This window comes from Rhopalosiphum padi, chromosome 4 (genome assembly GCF_020882245.1).
Source record: "Rhopalosiphum padi isolate XX-2018 chromosome 4, ASM2088224v1, whole genome shotgun sequence".
Classification (NCBI taxonomy): domain Eukaryota; kingdom Metazoa; phylum Arthropoda; class Insecta; order Hemiptera; family Aphididae; genus Rhopalosiphum; species Rhopalosiphum padi.
The window spans coordinates 30,078,095-30,101,429 of NC_083600.1; the positions used below are offsets into that span (position 1 = coordinate 30,078,095).

The 23,335-nt window shown below is 24.2% G+C and overlaps 1 protein-coding gene across 1 annotated transcript in view; it reads right to left on the bottom strand.

Annotated features, from left to right (window-relative positions):
- The window catches only part of LOC132930469 (uncharacterized), a 41,625-nt gene that overhangs the window by 12,734 nt on the left and 5,556 nt on the right, over positions 1-23,335 (bottom strand). The gene's annotated exons all lie outside the window — the stretch shown is intronic.

Genomic DNA, 23,335 nt, shown 5'->3' on the forward strand with positions numbered 1-23,335 from the left:
CAACTCGATCAAGCAAAAATTGAAAAACATCAGTGACTACACTGGAGGAGGGGACAAACTATATAGCCCTTGGCAGAACAGTAAGCACGTCTGCTGCTGCATTGTGTTTATTTGGTATATTTCAATCCCAATACTCGTTTAATATGTAATATCTTATTTTAAACACAATATATCTTATAATTTAAATTAACAGCAGTAAATTAATAATATTATATAACCAAAATAATATTTTTGTTTTTGTTTACACTTGTATCATGCATACATACATACATGATACATATATTTACAGGTTTAGAATATGTACATAATTCATAGTATATTATATATTATTATATTATTCGCTTACAGAATCCTTAAATTTGAGAAGGTTTATTTTTACGATTCAATTCGCAGAAAAAATAAATAAATTGATATTATTTATTATTAGCGTGGGTGTGATTAAATTTTCCAATTTATTTTTAGTTTTTAATATCCTTGAAATTGAAAAATGAACATAAAACTAATGCACTGATCTCTGATCTGTATTAAAATTCTGCGAAATCAAAAAGAAAATAATTAATGTTTATGCTACTATTATTTATCTGAAAAAATATTACATGCTGGGTAAAAAATACTCAATATTTTTCGATTTATTAAAGAAGTTATTATTAAAAAAATTAATTTACCATATATTTTTATTTTATACAGTTAATCTATCATTTTTTTACTTTAATTATTGCAAGTTAAATATTGATTGAAAATTATTTGTAAAACTCCTTTAAATTACGTATTTCATATTTTTTTTTAATTATAAAAGCTGTATGTTAAGTTTCGCATCATGATTATTTGCACAATTTAATTTTGTGCTAATATATTACATATTTTTTACAAGACCGATGATATTAAACAGACACTTAACAATGTACACAACACAATATAATAATAATATTATTATTATTATTATTATTATTATTATTGGAGTTGTTTAAGAAACTGCGTACTTGGACTCACATGAAATTATTATTTAACATTATAGGTAACAGCTTCACATTTTTAATTCCTTAAACATTTTCACAATTATTATTGAAACTATTGAGGAAAATTTTTTTTTTTAATTCCGTTGTTTTAAATATTATCACCATCCTATTATTATAATTATATAAGATTATTATATGTATTCATATTTAATAATTATTTATTTAATTTTTGTTGTCGAAGCATAATGATTAGTTGAAAAAATTATTTTAATGAATTAAACATGAATATTATTTGTTTAATTAGCATCATTATATGTTAATTACAAAAAAAACAGTAGGCAATTAGAACTTTATCAAGTTAAATATATTTATAAGACTAATTTATTTACAAATTAAACTATTGTAATTATTACCAAATAAAAGAAACAATGAATATACTTAATATTATATAACATATTATTATGGGTAATGGTTGACTTGATGATAATGTTTATTAGAGTCATCACGAGTCTAGCTTTTCGACATTGATTAATAGTGTTATTGTAATAATTATAATAGATGATTAATTTGATATAGGTATTGTTTTCTTATCGATTTCATATTATAGATTAAAGCAAATATTACAATTTGAACCATTGAATATCAAAAAGTACATACTATAAGGTATTATATAGAATATACTTATAGGATAATACGGTGTCCTTGAATACCTATACGTGTTAGTGTAAATGACACATTATATCCTGTCAATTTTTGAACTTGTCATAATAAAACGTATTTCAAACTGTACCTATGCTAGCTATTAGAAATAAATACAATAGTATTATTAATTTTTAGTTTCAAAGATATTCAATGATTTATTGAATGTAATATTTGTATATGTAAACAGTATAGTCACTAAATAGCACCTTTAACTTGATGAATTAAATTATTCGAAGACCGTTACTCTTAGAAAATATTTATCACGATTTTCTACTTTTTTTAAAAATTAAAAAGTAATTTGATATTTTAATAATAATTAAAGTTATTTAGTATTTTTTATTAGTTGAACAGTTTACCGTAATAAAAATTTAATACAACACAAGGATGTATTAATAGTTTTTTAATATGTATATTCTATAGGTACTTAATTATTATTTTAAATCCCGATAAAAAAAGGAAAGTGATCTTTTGTTTAAATAATATATTATGATGTAATTATATATGTTTTAGTTATTCATATAATATTTGGCATAACTAAGTCCAGTTATTATCCTAAAAAAAATCTTTAAAAAAAAAAATTACTGGCTTTAAGTTATATATATATATGTCTTCATAAGTATATTGTGAAAATAAATGCTTTTAGCTTTCGTTCACGTTCACGATGATTACAATAACCCATAGACCTTATAAGTAATAATATATATGATGGCGTTAAAGAGTATATTTCGATAGGATAGTATGGCGCATTATATTATAAATTATATATTATAATATATAATATTATACAACATTGAGTAGCATATAGGTTCAGGTTTTACTTTGACTATGATACTGTATTTAAAACGCCGTGTGTATTGTCGAATTGCGTTGTACTCGTGTAACATAATGCAACCAAAAATTATATATTTGCGAGGTTTAGTTTGTTTGAAATAATAATTATATAATACTGTTATATTATTATAAGCATGAAACTCGAGAATTGAGTAAAGTGTAATGCGATGTTTACAAATGAAGAAACATTGTATTTGGAAAGGAGTTTGTGCAAAACGGTGAAAAAAATAGTATAAAACATAAAGGACTAATACTGGTATTTAGATATTATTAATAACATATATTATGAATGGAAGATAAATGGCGAAAAGGAAGTCAGAAGAATCAAAAATGCGTGTATAGAAATGAAAAACAGTAATTTTCTTCTTTGCGGGATCACTTATTATTATCGGGCATAGATTTGAAGAATCGGAAGACCCTCAAAATGGTCTGTATGAATGCAGGCCCAGAGTATATATTTGAAAAAAAAAGCATTGGTCTTTAGTTGTGCATTCATCGGGGATGCGGGGCTCATAGACATATTTTAATATAATGCGCTAAACATAATGGGGAATGATCACAGGACAACCGGTAAGCTGCAATTATACACGATTGCACGATCTCTTAACCTCAATGACGGTGTTTTTTTAATTAAACTCTAAGAGTATATTGAATATTTATAATACTATTGTATACGAATATGAGAAGAAATGTAATTATATTTTTCGTAGGTCATGTTGACAAATTCTCCGGAGGAGTGTTACAAAGTAAATTAAAGTACCTACCTATCTTTAAAACACTCAAATTATGTCTTGTTCTGTTGTGCAAAAATTTAAATTACGAATCTTACATAGGCGCAATTTGGATTAAATTTATGGGAGTGCTCCTATAGTCACCTATATAGATTATAGTTCATAAGTTATAGTATCAATCTGTTGTTAATAATAGTGTCGTAAACACATGACTTTTCAACAGCACATAAATATAAGCCATATTTTATACCTACTGAAATGTTTGACGCGCACCTTGATAGATAATTTATCATCGATTAGCATATAAATATTATATGAATATAATATATTATGGAAAATTTTCGTTCGGTTTTCATTCACTCTATATTATTATGATGATAAGCTAAATGTGAAATTTAAAATGGAGCAAGTAATTCGTTTTTGTTTATATTCACGAACCGCGTGTGACGAAATGGATTCACGTCATTCTTACGCCCACTTATACATATTATTGTTGTTATTATAGGTATTAAAGATACCTACGTACAATATGCTGATGATGTAGGACGCATACACTGAACATAGTTATACGTACAAATATGGTCAATTCATTCTATACTACGATTCAGAATATAACATTGTATAAGACGATGAGAGCGAATAATTACTGTTCAAATATCTAATGCACATTAATTAATTAGTTATTAGTTATAAAGTGCTCGTAATAATAATAAAAAACATAATATTATGATATTACGTACAAAAATACTTTTATTCTGCTCTATATTTATAAAACGAAGACCAATTTATATTATTTAATACGTACAACTCTGTAAGTATATTATGTTACATTGTTGCTAAATATTTGAACAGTATATTATACTACTGGCACCACTGTAAAAAATATTCAAAATTTTAAATTATGGAATACATTATGAAAAGTCATTATTTAAATATTATTTATTACTGAAGAATAGTTAATGCCGAAATTTTGTTCATTGTCAAACATAAATATAATAAAAACAAAAAATGTTAAATTATTAATGCATTCACTCGGAATATCAAATATTTAAATTATATAGTTTTTAATTAATAATTACCTAAATGTATATTTATAAATAGATATGTTTAAATAATTTATTTTAGCTAAGTAGGCACGGACTTCCATAGTCATCATAAAAATATATCGTTATACAAATTGTTTATTAAATTAAAAGCTCGTAGTACACGTATAAGTAGTTACCTACATTTTAAATGTATATCTATACCTATAGTATACGTTCGTATGCATTTTAGTGGTATACACTACACACATACCGTACTTTAGTAGTACAATTAATGATTGATTGTTCAATGCTAATACCGGCCATAGCACACAATGTATAAGTAACTATAATAAGGTCCGATTATCCATTAGATTTTAAAGGGAGAGCGAAATTGTTTTTATAATTTATTAAATTCTTATAAAGTTATAATATACTATTACGATCGCACTTTGATTTTAACTAATATTGTACTTGCTGTCGTTATTTAAACACGAAATTTAAACTATTTACCAATCTCCAACCACTCGGTAGGTAACATAATAGTCAATAGGTATACCTATTTCTGTTACGATTAATGCGATATAATATTATTTGCATATGTTCAGAAATATATGGTATAGATTACAATAATATAATGTAATAATGTGTAGTGTGTACCATTGTCTACTACATAATAGCTACCTACCTATGTATTCAGTATTATAGAAGTGACAATTTAAAAATTATTAAAAAAAAAATTCGACATTCATGCTTTATATACAGTTACGTACCTACATTTAACGTATGAGACGTGAGTGCATATACATACATATTATTATAATTTAAATACAGAATGTATAATATAATATACATATGAAAAGTATTCTATAGTACAATACAAATAATATTATATATTATTATGTTATTACATATTTTCCGTTGTATTCGTGTGTCCGACTGAAACTGAGAAGTGACAAATTAATAAAAAATATTGTTTACACTATTGTGTAATACACAAGTCGAGTAGGCATAACCAAATATATAATTCTCGAAAAATCAAAAACTGCAATGATAATATTAAATGTCTGTATAATACACACACACACACACACATATATATATAACAACGTAATATCGACAATTATACAACACCTATACGTAAAACCGGTATTTGTGTGTGTGTGTGTCGCTAAAACCTATTTTCTGAAGACAATAAATATTAAATATATATATATACACACACTAGCAGCCGTACCTACTGGTTTTCATTTATTTATTTTCCGTGAAAGGTACTTATTTACTCGTGATTAAATAGTTTTATGTAAGTATATAACAGTATAGGCACGCATAATGTTAATGGCGATCCCAAATATATTATACTTGAAATCTGTATAATTTACTGTTACAAGCACCTGTAATGTCATTTTATAATGGATAGAGGATCAATCGCGTGCGTAATACGCGATGTCCAGTGCGTTTTTGAACGGTTATAAACACCAACGTTTCTTATGATTATACATATAATATTTTGAAATAAAATTACAATCCGTCAGTGTCACGAGACGTTATTCCGGTCGTCCGACCACTATCCACGAAACATATAAATTGCACAATAATAGTTTTAAATTAGACATCGCACTTTTATTATACATTAAATGCTTTCGGCAATTATTATAATTATCATTACATTTATTTATTTATTTTTTATTTTTACCAACGATTTAGTTTGATAATAATAGCTCTGCGTCGTAACATCATCATTTTTAAAGGTTATTTAATTTTTATAGTACCTAATAGATACATAATATAGTTAACATTTATAGTGAACCGGTTTTAAAAAATTGCTTAGGTACCTACCTACAAAAAAACGACATAATTAACCCATTTATTAGTATCACCAATATGTATCGAATACTGCACATCACAACAAAAACCGCATTTATACGACTATAAATATAATATTGTATTATTTATTTTCAATTATTAATGGGATTAATATTTTTGTTTAAAATCGTATCCATAATAAGGTATGAAAAAAATATTCTAAACTAAAAATGGATAAACGAGTCTTCGTTATTTAATGGATTTAATATTTTAAACACAATAGTAAAATAATTTGTTATTGGGAATTAAATACAATTAATTAAAATTCATAATGTTAATTTGCATTTGGAAGAAATTTTTTTCATTGATTTTATGTAAATTAGTCTTATAATAAATTATATTTAATGTATGTAGAAAATATAGGTTATATTAAATATTTATAATAAAATTACACTTAACAGAGTAAAATATATAGCACAAAAATAACTTATAACAATCATTAACAAGTCATTTAATTTTTTTTTATAAACCTTTTTATGGATCAGTATGTTGTAAGTAATGTTGATTTATTAAGTATTTTAAATAAAATGTTTTATGAGTTATACATTTTAACATATAGTATTTAATTCAAATTATTTATAACTAGTAATTATTATATCTGTACCAAGAATTAACGATATAATTGGTACTGTATAGCCTAAAAACATTTGATTTTTATAAAAAAGATGTATTTTTTAAGTTTATCTTTTTTTTTGTTTTACATATTTTATCTTTATATATATATGTATTGTAAAGAAAAGTATTTAGAATTGTTATATTAATATATTTAAGATTAATAATTAATATTTCTATAAGTACCAAACAACTTTTTACACAAATACCTTTAGTACTTGCAATAACATTTACAAAATTAAAATTATTATTGAATTTATAATTGCTATTGTTGTATAAATAAGAAGCCTACATGTCTTATATTTTATAAGTTTAGTGATAAATGTGAATGGCTGTGTGTGTGTGTGCGTCTTTTTTTTAAGAGTTGTTATCATCAAAATCATTTTATACATAATATATAGTGTCATAGTGTTTTGTATTGTGACTGCAGGTATTTCACGAATAATACGCAACTATACCTACCGTTGTTTTAGTAATTTCACTGTTTATGAATATCACTTACGTGATATGATAATAATAATATAAAATGATAATTTTTCGAAATTCCTAATGAATCGCAAATGTACACTTTTTACCTGTACTATATAATAGTACTTTACTCTACTTCTTTATGCAACGGATAGCTAATTGGTTTTTAATCAAATTAAAATTGTTTGATGTGTCCCACTACTTTGCTACATAACATGCCGTACGCACCGCTTCCTATGCAAATTATTAATATACCTAACACATTGTTTATTGACTTTTGCTGTGTTAGTGATGGACCTTATATTGTCCATGAAATAGAAAGCGAGTAAACCATACTATGGGAACAAAAATCGTTTACTTATTACATCAAGAGAATCGTGACTACTTTCGAGAGAAAGATAGTAGGTAATATTATGAAATCTAGTCTAGATTGATAAAACTGTAACGATGTAAATTTTAAATCTAAAGAGCGTAGGTTGTAAGATTGTCCGAAGAAATGAAACCAAAACTGTTTTTAATAATTTAAAAAAGTCCTAAAAAGTGTTTTAAATCAACGTACCTAACAACAGAAGCCGTTCTTGTTTGGATGTGATACTTTCGAATCGTGACTACACAATATACATAGATAGGTAAGTATGGTCTCGCGGCAGAAAAAAAACCATAACATTATAATAAGGTGTATTACATTAAAAAAAAAAAATCATATTAAAATAATGAACATTATTTTAGATAACTTATTATTGTTTCATTTATTTTTTTAAATACCTATAATATACATTCTATTAATTGCGTTATAACTAATACTCACTAAAAACTTGTTAATATAGATAATATATAATTATGGTTTTTAAAAAATGGAAGGTAATAGCAATCATCAAGTAATGAAAGGGCAGAAATACGTTATTATTAATAATTGTATAATTTAAACCAGTTTGTAAGAACGCAACGATAGTAATTTTGCATCGTGCATGAAATAGATTGTTAAGTGCTTAATAAGCTTTCAGCAACAGTGATGATGGGTATTTAATGGCTAAATAAAGGTATAATATTATGTATTGCAGACTGCAGTTGCTCAAGACGATACTCGAATAATATTTTATTGCGACATTAAACTAAAAAAAAGTTGATTTTGACTTTCTACACAAATATCGTAGTTTTTAAAAAAGGTTCTTTTTACATTGGCAATCATAATATTATACGATAATACACCATGAGGAGCTATGATGATTTTTAATTAATTGATGGTTCACATTTTTGTATAGCACCTGTTGGCATGAATATATCTAGAAGTCCATTGGCAATTGGTAATTCGCTAACAGTCTATGGAATCTGAAAATGACATCGAATGAATTTAGATCACCATTTACCAGCATCATAGAAGTAACTAAGGGTGATTTTTTTTGTGTCCAACAGACTAAAAATCTGTACATTAGTTAAAGTGAAGTTAATTGGAAGTTTGTTTTTTTTCAGTAAAGTCTTACAAAACTAGTAGTTATCTCCATCTACGATCAACGATTAACAGGCTAATAACCAATAATTTTCATAACTTAGAAGTATTTAAAATATTGATATAACTATTGATATTATATTATTATTTTATATACTTGTGGATATTAAATTTATGACAAGTGTTTTTTTTTCCAGAGCTTGGTTTAAATGCTATAAGTTGGGGTTTCAAATCGTCTATTGGGGACTAATTTTCCCACTTGATGAAGTATTTATTACAAATTCAGAAATTATTAGGGTAAATCATAGAATTTATTAATATAATGTATTTCGTTTTTACTAGACCGATCATGAATCAATAATAATTAGTGTAATATTCCAAAACACTACCTGTCAATATGTATCATTATATTACACAAATGTTGATTCTGTTAATAATAGTAATAACTTATAAGTTTGTTTGCCTAGAAAATCAATTAAAATATTCGATGGATATCCGAGATTGGCGAAATTGTATAAGTACACTGTTGTTATAAGTCGACTACGATCAACCTTACAATGTGCATATAGTTATAAATTAAAATATTCATTCTATCCGAAATTGTGATAGTCGTAATTTTTGTTCTTGAATTTTGATAAGTAGGTTATGTTTTTGATAAGCCGACAATATAGACAAAAAAGTAATGTATAAAAATTTGTCGTTGCTGGCGCCAATCTGTTAATTGCATAGTCAAACCAGTTAGCTGCGCCCCAGGCTCGACGTTCAGCGAATTTTGTAGGCACGAGTCAATACCGTCCGAACCAGCGAAAGAGAACCATCCCGGAACGGGTTTCGCAAGATTTTTTCAATTGCGCCGCTGTATACATTAATATTATTTAATTTCGATGATTTTCTGGTAAGAAAAAAAAAATATAACAGCCACTTTATTAAAAAATCACAAATACGCTACGCTATTAATCAATCTCATATTAATTGATTATTATTATTTTTTAATCTAATTTAAAATAATGAATTTTTAATTAATACTTTTAAGTATTTTTTAGTTACAATCTCATGTTGTACAAATGAATTAAAACGTTGATTGGGTAGGTGGAAGGGGTACTACAAAACACTAATTTTTAGATTACGTTAATTTTCCCAACATTGATAATTTTTAAAACGAAAAAACAATTTATTTGTTTAAATATATTTAAGTACAGCTAAATTTTTAAGTTTTTGAGTAGGTAACAAAATAAAACATATGTAAAGAATAAGCTAACCGTTTGAAGTTTTGAAAATGTTTGATTCGTGAAATAAATACTACCTTTTGAAATCGATTAAATAATATAAAAATAGATTACCCTTGGTAACATCTTAATATATTTATGAAAATAAATAGGTCATTGAACTATCGTGACATGGCCATTGATCAAAAGTTTACATTTTTAAGTTATTTTAATGTGAAGGGCATTATTATTTTTAATATGATTTGTTATTCCATAAAGTTTTACAAACTATAATTTATCTTAAATAATATAATATAGATAATAGGCAGTCATGTGAATTGGTCATCATAATAAATTCAAAAATAAATCACGTAAGGCAAAGATAAATATAATTTAACTGTTATTTTTATTACTAAGGAATAATGTTATACAATAGTAATCGTCGTACAATTATTTTATCAATATAATATATAAATATATTACATTAATTTTACAAAATCATAATTAAAAAAGTTATTATGATTCACGAGTATAGTTTATAAACAAGTTAAAAAAAATATATGATTCATATGGGATCGAGTAATTTAGGTAAAAAATGTCGTTGTGAATTTACTATTGAAAAAATGTTTATATTGTTCTGTTATTTATTAAAATATTATAATTTAAAAACACTCATAAGATACAAAATACTTATAACGGTGGTGTAAGTTAGTAATCGTGACATGAGTCATCATAATGTAAAGAAAACAATAATTTGTAGATTATGGATTGTTGACACGAGTAGCACAATACAAATAATACGATCAAGAAGAGAATCAAACAATAGCTGGTTGGCAATCACGAGTGGACACTTTCTCTTCAAGGACGAGTATCGTGCCAGATTGCAAAATATAATATAATACAGCATAACATTATTAGAATCTTAAAGAATTAATTATTAAATGATGTAGTAGGCTTGTTCCGATTAAGAATCATGATACCTACAGTATATCATAGTAGGTATTTTACACTGTATAGTTGTAATAGGTATTTAAAAATATTGTAAAATTCAATGTAAATAGAGAATATTTTTTAATGTTATTCTATTCACAAGTTATTATAAGTTATTTCATATTGAAATTCTTAAAGTTCACCGATAATTTGATTATAATATGAGTTGTAGTATTCAAATTATAAATTGAAAAAATATTTAAAAATCTGAAAAGAAAATAAGATAAAAGTATTCACCTACACATACAATATTACTACGAAAATAATAAAAATTGTAAGTATATTTTTCCATTATCAAAATGTGTAAATACCTAGTGTTTATGTTCATAAATGTTTGGAATAATAATTTTGTTTTTTTTCAAAAGTTTTATTGATTGGTTTATTAATTATTATAATATATCAATAAAGTTATTATTAAATAAAAACAAATGTACCTATTTTTACATACATATATGTTATATACATTACATAGTCCACAAAATAATATATTTTTGCATTTTTGCAGTTAATAAGATATTATCTAAATAGGTTTCATCAATTCATAATTTTCTTGCTTAATAAAATACATAGAATTCATTGAAACATAATAATATAAATTGTATCAAACGTTATGCAAAATTTTAAAAATCAAAATATTTTGTTTTTGCTTAATAAAAATTTAGTTTATAAATAACTACTGATTAAGTTTAAAAGCTAAAAAATTTCCATCTTGAAAAATAGATTACCGAATAATAAATATCAAAAGTATGAAAATACTTACAACTACGTATGTAAAAAAATGTAAAATATAAATATTACACAATAACAGCTGTTACGACTTCGTTAATAATTTAAGTCAATTATCTTTAAATTACTTATAATTTTTCAACTTGGTAAAGAAAATACTGATACTTTGATAAATTATTAATTAATTTGAAATAATAAATGCGCTTCCAAAGGAATACAATATACTAGTACGTGTATGTTAAAATAAATATAATCACAGGTGCTCTCCGAGGATTTATTAATGTGTAAACTTTGTTTTGTATAAATTGCCTCGTGTTTTCGTGACTTCTATATCGGTTTTAGTTATTCAGAAATGATCTTCAGTATATCCACAAACGTGACTGTTTTTTAGAGCAGACTACAATAATATAACCACGAATTATGCTTTAAATTATCCTTGTGACGGATACCTTCGATTTATGAGAAATTATTGCGTTTAATTGAAATTAATTGCTGTCTTCAGTCAGCCTAAACTGTTTTTCGTGTAATCGTGAAAATCACGGTTGTAATTTAAAGTAAGGCAGATCTTTATTGCGATTCATTTAACGATAGTAATTATTTATGATATACAAGATACATTAATACAACTGTAAATTTAAGGAAAGCAAATATTCATCCTTCAGTATTAACATATCTACTGTAAATCCTTGATAACTTCCGAATATATATTATTATACATATTATAATATGCATTCAAAATGTGATAGCTTGGAAATTAATATAATATATTAATATAATGGTTTGATTTATTAATAATATCCATTTGTATATTTATTATAAACACTAAAATATCTAATCCTAACAAGTAAAAACTATATATTTTTATATGAACATGACATTTTGATACTTTCAAATGTGTACTGTGCCAAATCAAAAAAAATAAAAATATTTTCAAAGTGATATTACAATTTAATATTATATAAATATTTGACGTATTTGGTATTTAGATGAATATTTTTGATTAATATATAAGCGTTATTGTTAGAAACGATTATTATAAATTTATATAATATTTTTCAACATCAATTACTCTATTTGAGTTTAGTTGTACAACGCTGAACATAATATCAATCATATCACGTATTTTTGCTATCGACCAAACAATCATAATAAATCGATTTGATATCTGAAAAATACTTGCATATGCAATTTAGAGTGTTTACGACTCAGCAATAACAGTGGCATTATTATTATCGATGTTTTATAAAAAAAAATCGTAAGCCACAGAACTGCCCTAGGACATGATATTACCTATGTCAAAATATATTGTATAATATGTATTTTAAATGAATAATGATTGATGCGATGATTAATAGAATGGACGAATCATTTGTTTCCTCCTGGTCAGTAAATCGGTCAAAGTTTCACACCGATAGAATCTTGTTTATACTAATACAGAGAACAATAATATACTTTTATATTTATATACATGACCGCCGGTGGCTTACTTTCATTTTATTATTTTTCATTATTTGTGCTCCGAGGGGTAACACGTAACATAAAAAAAAATGATGAACACAAATAAGTGTATATAACATTTATTTACTATTATAGCTTAGACATGGACCCATAATCGATATTATTGTTTCGCATTCGCGTTGCTGAATGTATTAAACATCGTGAATTTTTTTTAAAAATAACTGAGAGAATTTTAACTAACAATATTCGATGTCAAATTGTTTAAGAAAGCATTGTTGGTTTTTTAACATATAGTTTAATATATATTCTTTTTAGTTTTTTATAATGTGTCTATACGTTTTTGACATCCACTATTTAACGGCGTATATTTTGTTGAAATTTTTTATTCTATAAATTAGCTTATTAAAATTTTAATTCACTACAAATTCAAATTTTATTTTTTTCTTAAAGATAAATCTTAGTGAACTGTTTAAGTCTGCAAACCTTTATCTGCAGTTACAATATTTTTTATTCGCATGTTTACATTTTTTAATTTTTTGAAACCGTTAGAAGATCAAAGTTTATCATAACTTATTTTAGCTATTATAAACAATTATTATCTACATCATAAATATTTGACTTTTTATGATTAAAATAAATATGTACAAATAATATTTTGCACATAATGCTAATTATTTTTGACACGGTTATATAAAAAAGTGCATTTTTGTTAAAAACTTGAAAATATTTAATTGAATCATGAGTTATCGTGTATGTATGAAATATTTTTTAAATCAAAAACGATTAAAATTTAAATGGTTAAACTTGAATAGAATTTGTCATTATTGCAATGCCACTACTCGCTAGTATTGATATGAATAAAATATTCATTATACCTAAGTTATAAAATCAATATAGTGATATAATATTGGTCATGACGTGTAATAAATAGATCATTGTTCATTTATCTTTCTTGAAATTATAAATTATAAACTATGGAGGAGAAAGTTGTGAAGGAATTATTTGATATTTCAGTAATGGCAAGTCGCGAGCTAGTTAAATATATTTCAAATAATTCTTTATGTCAACGTTAGAGTATTGAAAAGATTAATATTATATTTGTATATAATATTGCTTATATTACACATAATAGTTTTTTTTTTATGTATTTAGAGTCAGGTTATTCTGCAATACCTAATACTCGCAGTAAATATCTATAAAATTTTTTTAGAAAAACAAAATTATATGGTATTATTAGTTTTTAAAATACAAGTAAAATAGTATATTTATTATTTCAACTAGGTACCTATTATACGATGATATATTTTAACAATATTCCACTTTACTTAGTAACAGGGATATTGTTTTGCATTTTCAATATTTAATTTGCTGATAATAAGTATATGAGCTAACTGCGAACTAGTATAACTACTATAATCAGGGAACAACTATCTAATATTATAGTAACACTATGATTATAAATCACTTCAAAGATTAATATCTATGAATAATGTGTTTGGTGTATATTTTTAGTAAAATCGTTGTATAACTATTGAGGATGAACAAATGTCTAAGAATAAATGTTATAGATATTGCAATTTTAATTTAGGATTTTTAAGCAAAGAATTCATTATTTTATACTCGAACCTAATCATAATCTGAAATTTATAATTTTTTTTTTTGATCTATAATAGAAAAATTATAAAATAACGCAACCATTATAATATAAATAATTGTAATAATAAGTAACATAAACTTCGAAGAAAATTACTTAAATTGTTGGTTATAATAGATCATATACGTGTTGTCAATTTATTATTTACTCGTTAAATTTATTTATCTAAACATTTAGCTGAAATATCGATCGGTTAGGGACCATTGAAACGTATCTCATGGAAATTTACTTCGTTTTATATGTATTAAAAATAGCACAATATTTAAAACGCATTCGTTATAATAATAATGTCGGTTGTATTATATTATATTCAGTCACAACAAAGACATTGAGAAATATACATAAACAAGTTATACATCTAACGATTTTCGTCATTTAAATTTTAATAATAATGATAACTGTTGATAATATGACATTGGGCCTGCACAGTCTCTTCCCTACAATAGCTAGCTATCCAATTTCGGCTGCCAATCCCATGAGCGTTCTTGAATAAATGTCACATTGTATTCCACGAGGATAGCATATAAAATACACCATACCATATTATGATACATATTATTATTATTATTAAGTTATGTATAAATACATATATAATGTAAATTTTAATATCAACACACACGCCCGTTGGTATAATGATAGTTCGAAAATATTACGTTCTAATATCCATTTCTAGCACCGTATTAATTCACGTATGCATCTATGCCCATGTATTATATGTTTGAATGTACTGTAATTTGCAATAATTCGATGGTTGTATATTTATGGCTATAAGTAGGTACACCTGTAAGCATGTATAATAAATAATGACGCATACCTAGGTATATTATGTTCGGACACAATGCAACTACATTATTACGATGAAAAATATTATGTTCAGAACTGTCAACCGGCTGAACGTGTGAAATTATTTTAATATTCTCAAAAAATCATTAATTAATGGCATCATAGTGATAGCAAGAAGTTGAGAACAAGGTGTATCATTACACCAATATATGGTGTATTAATATATCAATTGAACATCACATTTATACTATAAATTATAACTATAATACGGAATATAGGAATAATACATTTAAAAAATTTGAGCACTTAAAAATTGCTTGCGAACGATTTTTTTTTTGTTTGTTTTTTTTTTATTCAAATTTAATTGCTGTACTTTTTATTCAAATGCATAACATGTATAATATATATTTAGTTACTTTATTATCCATTTATATTATCTTTTATTGTATTTTATAAAAATAATTTGTCTTGGACGGTCTTATTCTCTCTCTCTCTTGCTCTCTTGTTTTTTTAAAAAAGATAGTCTTTTTATATTATTCATGTGTATTTAATCTTAACAATCATCAACGAATTCAAACATAGATTTTTGGGTAAAAATCAATTTATTTTTTTGTATTTTTACAACCATTATTTTGTTCAATAACACATATTGCGAATAAAACATAAATATTTTGTAGAATTGTACAAGCTGTTTGTATATGCAATTTGACTGAATAATAGATAAAAGACCTAATGTTAAATGCTCCCAGAGTAGCATCTTACATTTATACGTAATTGTTTTGATTAGGTAACCAATTACAATATTGTTCATAATTTCAAAGCTCAGTTGATCAATAATGAAAAATATATATTTTAAATTCAAAAAAAAAGTTAACATAATAACATTAAATAATATTCAATAAAATAAAATTGAAAACATTACGTACAAACTTTGTTCTTCTAATATTAATATTGTCGCTTATGACTAATAAGAATATACTTTTTAATTAATATCACACTTTATCTCAAATCATTAATATTTATATACTAAAATAAAATCAGAGACGTTACGGTTACGTAGTATAATAATAATAATTTTTTTATTTACCTACGGAAATAAATTTCAATTACAATATAAATGAAAATGACAATATGTGTGTTTATATACATATATGCGTATTGTCATATGAGATGTTAGAACTTAATAAAATATAACATTCACTTTGTACTTTTTAATTTTATATCTTCTATATTAATATTTAATGTTATTATAATTTATATAATTTTTTATTTTCCTTCTGTAAAATATTAATAATGTAATATAATGTGTAAAATATCATAGGGCATGTTCAATTTTTAATATATATCCCGGATAACGATGAAAAAAAAAATAGGATTAAAATAATAAGATTAATTATATAATGTTATATTTTATTGACAAATTTAAAATATAATATGTGCAATATATGTTTCTACAATTTATTTTAAAGAAAGGGAGTTGTCATTGTTACATTTATTGATTAATGAAATATTGACATTTACTTTTGTAGTTTTATCTCTACTAACAACTCTTATATTATATATATATATAGAAAAAAAAACTAACTTATATTGACTAACAAACTCATTGATGTAAATATATTTACTATGGGATTAGATGAAAATTTTGTTAACAAATAATTCACGTTTCTCGTTGTATGCGCGAAACTCTAAATAATAACACGCAGAATAGCAACGTAAAAACAACTAGTTTTATAGATCACATACAATTGATAAAAAGGTAATAAATACATTTTTATCTGGGAATAGATCTCATGCAATGACAAATTAACAAAATAAAAATATTAACGTTAGAATTTTCATTATACTTTGTATATATTATATATATAACTTCTATTCAAATCTAAAATGTTTTAGTGCTTGTGCGATAGCATATAATAATAGATATCTTTACGTCTCTTCCATCTTGTATTTTATCAAGTTACTCGGTGTCGTTATATCGACCTTATCAATTATAATTTTAATTGCTTAGTTTCATTTTAATATATTATTATTTATTCGTATAAAATAAATAAAACAATAAATAATGACTACTAATGGATTCCAATTATAAAACAATACTAGATTTTTTAAATATTTATGACTTAAAAACATTCGTATTAAAATTATAAGCAATTAAATATATATATATATATATATATATATATATATATATATATCCATTTCAAATTGTAAAATAAATAATTGTTCTTGCAATATCATTAATAAAACAGAATATACGAAATACCTACTTAGGAATAATTATTGACCAACACTTAAAATGGGACATACATATCAGCACCATAATCATGAAATTACAAATATTACAATACCTATATATTAATGCGAGAAAATTATTAAATATACAAACACTACGCATGATCTATCTTGCCATGACACAGTCAATCTTTCAATATGGTATATCTGCGTGGGGTGGTTTAGGTATTGTTGCAAGCAATAAAATACTTGGAGCTTAAAAAAGCATAATAAAAATAATATTAAACAAACCTAAGACATATCCTTCAACACAATTATTTAAAGAATTTAACGTTTTGTCAGTACAAAAATTATTCCAAAAAAATTCCCTTTATTTCGTATAAAAAATGAATCTAATTAATTTAAAACCAACTTACTACAATTAGTACAAGGTAAGAATAAAATGTAGAGATCCTTATTACCCGCTCGAATAAAGCAAGTCTATGTTTTTCCCATGTAGGTCTTAACCTATTGAATAAAGCACCATTACATATCATAAATTGTAAATCCTATAATCAATACAAAAAGCATGTTAAAATTTGGTTAATAAATTTATAACCAAATATTTGAAGCATAGTGTATATGATGTGAATCTAATTAACTTAAATTAAATTATAATAACAATCTATAGATTTTTTTCTTTTTTCTTATAATATGTGTATAATATATTTTTATTTTTTGTATTTCATATTAATTTTTATACTTTGTATTTTAATGTTTTAATTATTATTCTTAATTTTTTAATGTTTATACTATTTAAATATAAATACATGTAAGTACCTATAATTACTGTACCATCCATATTCTCGTGTAACTGGCGTTCGACCGCATAATACTTAGCGATTTTAACACGCAAACACTTGTGTGTTGAACCAACTGCGAGAAATTATTCTCGCACATTCAATATTATGTGTGTCGCATTAACTAGTGGATAGAAATAACATGATCGACCGTCTCGGAACCATCGTTTGCGCGTATTTAGATGTAAGATATCGTAACTACAATATTGCGAAATCTTATTAGAATTATTCTACTCATGTGTGTATTAAACACGTATATTCAGACAATATTGTGATATGTTTATCTATGTTATTTTTCACTTTGTATTGAAGAAATGAAGACCAGTTTATATATTTTGTACAATGTAGGCACTATATAATATGTAAAAGGACATTCCGATTAGATTACTGTATTGGCTTTATTGCCCGGTTTTTTAGCACACATTTTTGTATATATATATATATTTTTTTATAACTTTTTCCTATCGTTTAACAACAAATGTGTATAGTGTTCCTATTATTTTTCCATTACTTACAATAAGTGTAAATATACTATAAAAGACAAAATTAAATTACATTTCAACTATATGACGTAAAAAAAATACTATTATATAACGAAGTATATAGTAGGTACCAACAATATCATAAATAGAAAAATAAGTATAAACGAACATTCATTTAAATAGCTGACTTATAAATTATATAACGATGTCGTATTGTTTTGATGTAAAAACGGAAGTCTATATTTTATACTGATATAATTGTAATAAGAATAACTATTAATTTTAATAAGCATATCCTTGTTCAGAGAATATAATTTTTTAAATAATTTAAATATTATATATTAAAAACAATCTAATGAAGTCTATAAGTTTTAAAATGAGGTAGAAAATGAAACATCTCTAGTATTTTTGTACAAGCTATGTATATACATTTAATAAAAAATACAATATATATTTTAAATATTGTCTTGAAAAATAAAATAAAGTGTAATATACAAAGCATATAAGAATATAGTTATTTACATTTAACAAATTTTAAGATAAAATAAATGAATAAAATTTAATCAATACTAAAAAACTATTATAATAATTGTATAAGTGTTTATGATACGGATATATTTTAATAAACTTTGACTTGTATTATGATGTACCTACCTAGTTGAACAGAGCATAATATTTATGTATAATTTTTATACAACCGCTGTGCGGCCCTGTGTCTAGGATACTTAAAACCATGAGTATTTTTCGACATACTGGATGCTAATACTATTATGCACCAGAACAATGAGGCTCATTGGAGATTATTGTGTAGGATAATATATGGGTTCGGTTTTAGATGGCATTCAGATATCAAGGAAACGGCTCATAGTTAAAAATCTATTGAATATGAGGAATTACTATATTATGACGGTTTGGTCCGTATAATACTGAACAATGGTGGCGGACATCGATAGTAATAGTAATTATTTATAGCTAAAAGTTAAATTTCGAAATTAAATAATATTCATAACTAGATACATTTATTATTTTTCATGTGATCAAACTTATAATCTTGTAAAAAATTGAAGTAAAATTGTTGTTATAATATTTTTATAATCTCCATGGCTTATAAAAATGCAATAATGAAATTATTAATTAACCTATAGTGTTATATAGAGAGATTTTATTAACAATAAATAGTTATAATCTCTAAAAATATTTAAGTTAAAAAAAATATTGTTTATTCATTTATAATTTATTTATATGTATAGTAGACATTCGGTACTGTCGCATTCATATGTGTACTAGTTTAGTATCATTGTCTTTAGTATTTTTTTCACTCTCATAGTTAAAAATTTAAAATGTTAAATAATTTCCAAAAAATTTAATATATACCAATGTGATTTTATCATATAATTTTTAAGTTAATTTTACTGATACTTATTGAGGAAATCGTCTTTTGGATTTAATAATTACAACATAGGTATATAGATAATATGTTTGAAATTCGAGTCGTCTTTCATAATTTAATCATTTATCAGTAATTTAGTGATGTACACAATGCGCAAAAAATATTAACTTTTTATTTTTTTAACAATCTAGTATTTAAAATCATAAAAATTTAATTTAACTAGAGTACCATTAGTTATTACTTATTATTAAAAATTACACTGATTTTTATAGTGCGCAACTTATGTTATAACTTTATAAAAATGTAAGAACAAAATTGACCGCTTTTGCACATATTTTTGGCTTTAGTTTTTTAATTCTAAAGCACTGTAACTTAATAATCACCACTAGGAAATTATTATTTATTTAATAAATCATGAATAACCTAAACGTAATAACATACACAAAATGTTGTATTATACATAATAATCATAATATTATAGTGTTTAAAATAAATTTGATTTATTTTCAGAATACATATAGTGACACTTTGGTGGAATCCACAATTAGATATTATAGAGGTATACATAATGATGCATATAAGTTACACAAAACAAATTATTAATTTATTTTATTATATAATAATAGTGAGTATTTTATCACAGAATTGTATTTAAAAAGTATTCAATTAAAATCGTATTTTAACGGAATTTTAAGTAATTATTAAACGACTACATCTAAATTAGGTTAGTTAAGAAAAAAAAATAAGCATACTATTTTGTCACAACCTAGTTGCAAACTTATTAATCTATCAAATAGAAACCAGTTATGTACTTGTTTAGTTATAGATTATATAAAATGGTTAATATATTAATATATTTGTTACGGCAGGCAAGGGAGGTAGCCTTGGCTTTTATTATATCATGCATTTATTTTAAAAAGATTTTCAAAATGGACATTTCAAGTTGAACAAATGAACGATAGAAATATATTGAAAACAATTTTTATAAAAGACTATACCGCCTATATATGCCGCCTATACCTAAATAAGTTAAGTGATACCTACGTCAAAACATGGTTCGAATTGTTGAAATGTTGGTATGCGAAATTTTAATTACAATTTTCAATTAAAATTCTGAAAATTACCTATATTACGTATATTATTGTATTCATTATATTATATTTTATAAGAATTTATAAAATGTTAATAATTAAAAAAAAATTCAATCAAATTATTTATAATTATTAAAAAAAAAAGCAGGAGCATAATTCGAATGTGTTTCTTAAGTTAACCACGCACAATTTTATCTACTGAAATATTGAAATACCTAACTATAAAGTACACGCAATTTAATTTGTACTTAACAGGATGCTACACATACCTTTGTTGTCTCCGTCTTAAAATTGTAAAACATTGCTTTGCGTGGTAACCACTCAGGCTGTAGTGATAATTAAGATTTCAAATCAATATACAATATAGCTAAGAACATTATAATATGTGAAATATTGTTTTTATTTTTTAGAAATCATTTATAGAAAAAAAGTTTTTATCCAATATTTTTGTGTTTTTCAAACTTGAATAATTCTTTTTTGTAGTTTTGATAAATAAAGACGAAATTTTCCAGCAAAAGTTTTCCTTTTTAGGTGGTGAAAATACTGTTTCTTAGTCATTACTAAGACAGTTTGTAAGACGGAGTGTAGCATCCTCTTACTTAAATGTTGTTTGGTAGTAAAATTTGAAACAACAACAAAATAAAGATTTCGACAAAAGATAGAAAATAAATAAGCAACACAATGCTTGGTATATATAAACAAAAATTAATACTACCTACACATAATATAAACACTGAGAATATAATCCACATATGAGGTATACTATTGTTTTAGCCTATTGTTAGTTATAAATAAATAGATTTTGAATCAAGGCATTATTAATAATAAAATTCACGCTTAAACATAAGTTCATAACAAAGTACGTATTATTCAATATTTGCTTAGTTATAATTACTAAAATATATTTCATACCTAAATATTTTAAAATTATTTGTGTTAATACATTAAAATTTATTAATTAACGAGAATAGCATGTTTAAATATAACCTAAATAAGTTATATATTTTATTATATTATTTTTTACAATTATTTTTTTCTGTAGTAAGCTTATTAAATGTTAAGCATTAGCATGAAATATCTTAATTATAATCAATATTAGATGTATCATTATTATAGTATTGTAATATATATTTAAACATCGTTAATATTTTTCAATGGGAGAAAGTAGTTAGTATATACTCTACATTTTACACACATACACAACAGTGTTTTAACCGTCTGGTTTGTTTGTTATTTATTTATGAAAATAATTGTACACATTGTTCTTCATTAAATTACGAACATTGCATACCTTGTAGATTTTCGAGGTTAAATTTATAAAGAATAATTACTTTTGCTGATTTAGTTAGCGTAATTGTAACAAGAAAATGTGAACATTTTATCAAATTGTCATAAATAAATCCACATAATAATAATAATAATAATAATAATATGTATGTAAATAGATTATTTACAAATATTTTCTGTATAGTAAACTAAACAAATATAATAAAAGTTTTCCATTTATAGTAACGTTTTTAAGATGATTTTATGAACATTAATTTTATTATGTAAAAATAAAATATGTCAATTTCTTACAGCATAATACATAAAATGTATGTTTATTACATTGTACATAATATATGCCTAGTAAATTTAGTAAGTAGTTTAAAAGCAATGTAGTGTTTACGCAATAATCAGGTTTGAAAATAAACTTCCGACAACAAGTTAACTCCCCCGCTTGACTGACTCTATGCATACTCTACTGCCTTGTACTCTATTGGTGTACAGTAGGACATACTCACAATTTTATACGCATATTTCTCATGGCAAAAATACGGTTAATTGTCACTTGTATAAAGCTATAC